The sequence below is a fragment of the Mandrillus leucophaeus genome, unplaced genomic scaffold (genome assembly GCF_000951045.1).
Source record: "Mandrillus leucophaeus isolate KB7577 unplaced genomic scaffold, Mleu.le_1.0 Scaffold233, whole genome shotgun sequence".
NCBI lineage: Eukaryota > Metazoa > Chordata > Mammalia > Primates > Cercopithecidae > Mandrillus > Mandrillus leucophaeus.
In genome coordinates this window covers 2,393,133-2,397,175 of record NW_012102399.1, presented here as the reverse complement: position 1 = coordinate 2,397,175, position 4,043 = coordinate 2,393,133, and the positions used below count along the sequence as shown (strand labels likewise).

Sequence of the window (4,043 nt, the reverse complement as noted above, 5' to 3'; positions counted from 1 at the left end):
TAAAGCCATGCCATGGAGAATCGTAATAAATTAGTTTCAGGAACAATATAAGTGATGCTGTAAAGCTTGGTCGTGTAGCATTGGTTTATCTAGTAAAAACCGCCAAGCTCCAGAGTGGAGTCAAATCCTTGTCCCTTCTTCTAGTTCTTAACGTCGTTTATTTATTCATTCATCCATTCATTCATCTGAAACCCCTTCTTCTTGCTTCTGACAGAATGGTTGGCAGTGTTACCTAAACTCTTCTCAGGGGTTTTTAAAAATTGAACAAATGCAATGTTTTTCTTAGATAATAATAAGACTTCGCAGAGTTTAATTTCTTGAATGCATGACTGTTTTTCTCATTATTGAAAATCCTCGTGTTGACAAATTTTGTCACAAAAGTTCTACATATTGTCAAAATAATTTTGTACACAGAACATATATTTCCTGGTAGATCAGCTATTCTACCACATACCAGTAATGAATTAATTATTCAAAACCCAACCCACTTACATCGCGGATTAACAGTGGAATAAACTGAGACTATTGAATTAAAATATTATTTCTCTGCTGAGAACAAGAGATGTCAGGTGTCATTAAAGCTTCTGTGAATGAGGATGAAGAACTTGTCTCTAGACTTTGTGTTTTATGGAAATTATACATTTACATTTTGGCATAGAATAAAACAACCTTCATTCTCCAAGTATCTGGAAATATTTTTAAAGAGAATGTCCACAGGTGATCTGTAAACAACACACCTATGAAGGATTTGCATAATAAATATAACCCGTTAATTGTAACTCTTCTGCCTCTCCCGTGTCTGGATGGTTTCCCATGAGCGATATGAACAGAGGCCACTTTTTTGACACGGTTTGCAAACCGCGTGGGCAACAAGCAACCAAAGAATGTGTTTTGTTCAAAAAGGTCGATTTATAGAAAAATTTTATATGATCTCACCCCTTTGTCCTCATTTCTAAAACAGCCAACAACTTGTTTTTCAAAGAACCTTTCAGCAAGATATTGGGAAGGAGGAAACTGAGAAAGTTTAGTAAATCCGATCTAAAAAGAAAAAGAAGAAACACCTAGCTCTTTGATCTCCCTGGCATTGTTATTACAGCCTTAAAATATCAGCCAACCCTCTGGTAGGAAAAGAAAAATCTTACGGATTAAGTAACTATTTATCTCATGATGATAATTACTTGTTTGACCTGAAGTCACTCATTCCTGAAACCACGAAGTTAAATTGTTGAGATGTTTTTAAAAGCCGGCTCTCTGGCTGTATTGCTTGTGAACAAATGCCTGACCAAGAAGATCAGCGCATCTGGGATGGGTCTGAGCCCCACTTATGCAAGTCGAAAGCTAAAGGGTATGGGAGGGAGAAAGGGAAGTTTTCCATCAAATACATATGTAAAGAGGTACTTAAAGACTAAAACCACAGGTAGCTGGCACGGGTGGGAACGGAAAACCATTCCCCCTCCTCTTCCCAGAACTCTTGCCGAGCTAGGTGGTCAGGAGCGTCATGGTAGAATATAACCCCAGAGGCCCAACGTGCAGTTAGAAGAAACGGTGGGGGCTTCCCCTAGTGGTGTGGCTTCAGAGCTGCCCCTAGGAAACCATTTAATTCCCTTTAAAGATACTTCCAGCCGTTTCTGGACCTCATGAGCTCAGGATGAAATCGGCATTCTAGGGTCAGCAGGCTTCCCCCTGCTACCGCGCGTCCAAAAGCACTTCCACAAGCCAGGGTTGACATCGCCCAAGACGAGGCGTGACCCGGGGCGGGGGAGGGGACTTAGCACGAGTCGAGTGAAGGATGCCCTGGCCTCGGGCTCCAGGCGCGGACCCTCGGGGGCTCCCCAGGGTGTAGGAGGAGGAGAGCGATCCGCTCCAGTCCAGAGCGGTGCAGCGCGGGGCGCCTCGCCCGGATGGTGGAGATTCCGGCAGTGGCGGCGGCAGTCACCGCCTGGGCCCCGCGAAGGCCCGAGAGAGCCACTGAGGTCTCGGGAGACCGGGCTTTGAGACTTGCTGGCCCGACCGCCGGTCGCCCTGGGGCCTTGGGAACAGGGAAATGCGCGCGCCGAGGCGGTGGCGGCCTCGCTGCTTTCAGTTTTCATTGAGTCTACTGGTTACTGTTTAACGTCCCCACCCACGTTTCAGTTTGTTTAGTAAATCGATCGGACTGTGAGAGTCAGGCCGCTGCCCTGTCGCCATTGAGCAAAGCTAATATTCTCCCAGCATATGGTCTAAAATATTTGCTAGAGATCGGGAAAAACAAACAAACAAACAAACAACAACAAAATCCTTAAGCCTCCTCTCTCAAGTCCCCTCAGCCCCACCCCCACTTCCCACCTCCTCGCTTTCAGCAAACTTCCCAGCCTGGGAAAAGTGCGGCGCGGGACAGCGCGGCGGGGTGGGTGGGGGACCTGCTGCCAGGAGATGCGGCGGCGGCCGCGCGGCTGACTGCGACTCGGGAGCTCCGGGAGCGGCCCGCGCAGGTAAGTTTCTCCGCCGCCGCCCGGGGCCCGGGCTGGCCGCAGCGCACCGCCCCGGCTGCTGCCGGGCGGGAGGAGCCTCGATTCCCCTCGGGCGGCCGAAGGAGGGGCTGAGCCCTAGGACCCCTAGGCCGGTCCGTGTGGAAAGCAGATGCCCCAAGGCCTCGCCCAGGCTGCGCTGGAGGGAAGAAGGCGCTGGAGGTGGGGCAGCAGGGAGTAGGGGGAGCGGGGAAGTGAAAGATGCCAGTCTTTCACCTTAGAAAAGAAAGAAAGAGAGAAGGGAGGAGAGAGATAGAGATAGAGAGAGCTGTATTTGTATTTGTTTGGGTGCAAAGAAAGCTTTGGTGGCTGTAGCGGGTCATGTGATTCCCAGGTCTCTAGGGGGTCTTCCGTGTAAGTACTTCTGTGGCCTGAGGCAAGTCCAGGACAAATGGATGTTCATGGACTCTGGAGGTCTGTGGGGAGGTGCTTGGTCCTGCAGCATCACTCCTTGCATGGCCTTTGCTCAAGTCTCAGCTTCCATCCGTCTCTCATGGACAAATTTTGGGAGTCGGCATCTGCCGGTGATGCCGTTGGGGGATACTTTAAATATAATATTGAGACCTTCCTAGCTAACTTTGGGATGACATGTCCTTTGGAAGCTTAGTTAACAACGTGCCAGTTAAGCAATAACCGTTCTGTGTCTAACTGAAATAAGCCAGCACGTGATAAGATCTTAGAATGGAATATATGTGCTTCATACCTGATGATCTGTGCTTATAAATCTTGCTCTGAACTGAGTCAAAGCACTGCTCCAACAAGCAAAACAATCAGCATGAGTTTTCACTTGCGGGCAAGGGCAAGAGAATACAGAATCCAGAAGCTCAAAAGTGAATGGGGCGTCCTGGAAACTAAATACTCACTGAGAGCACCATTTCCTGGTTTTGTTTTTGTTAGTTTCTTCTGCTTTCTCGTTCATTTTACAGGTTTCTCTTCTCCCTTTAGAGGCGGTTATTTGTCATTAAACTGTTCTTCCTGTCTAGCTGTCACCGTTTTTCCATAGGAGTCCTCCTGTCCCCACCTCCTCACCACCACTCCCTCTCTTTTCATGTCCTGTGGACACTCTCATTCAGGCCACCTGATCTGCTGTGTGGTTGAAGTAGGTGAACAAGTAGTGTTGGGCTCTTTCCTGGTATCATTTGAAGGTGTGGCAAGGAGAGGGAGGTGGTGGTGAGTGTTGGTAAACTGCTCATTTTTCACTTTTCAAAATGGAGTGGAAAATTGAGAGCCATTTGTCTTCCCATTTCTCCTGAGCTCCAGTTATGGGCGTGCAAATAAGGCCATTTTTCCAACATGCTTTATGAAGGTTCAACCCTTTTACTAAAGTGTGTTTATTAAGATCTCACAAATATTGCATTCTTTAATCACGGTTATAGGCATACGGGATAGCGCAAATTTATTTTAGGGATTGCTAAGATTTTTAAAAAAATACTTCTTATGCAAATAATAAGTATTTGTTTTTGAGTGCCTTGTTTTTTGTTTTTGTTTTTTTCTAAGATGAAGTCTTGCTCTGTCACTCAGGCTAGAGTATAGTGG

At 47.1% G+C, this 4,043-nt stretch overlaps 1 protein-coding gene across 2 annotated transcripts in view; it reads left to right on the top strand.

The window, feature by feature from the left end:
• The first annotated feature begins 2,214 nt into the window (after positions 1-2,214).
• Positions 2,215-4,043, top strand: part of HNF4G (hepatocyte nuclear factor 4, gamma) — a 170,906-nt gene continuing 169,077 nt past the window's right edge. Inside the window, exon 1 of one of the 2 annotated variants that reach the window (XM_011981972.1) lies at positions 2,215-2,471. The gene's annotated coding sequence lies outside the window, so the exon portion shown is untranslated. Of the gene's footprint in view, positions 2,472-2,542; positions 2,670-4,043 lie in introns of those variants that run through there. The other variant, XM_011981971.1, reaches the window with a different exon arrangement.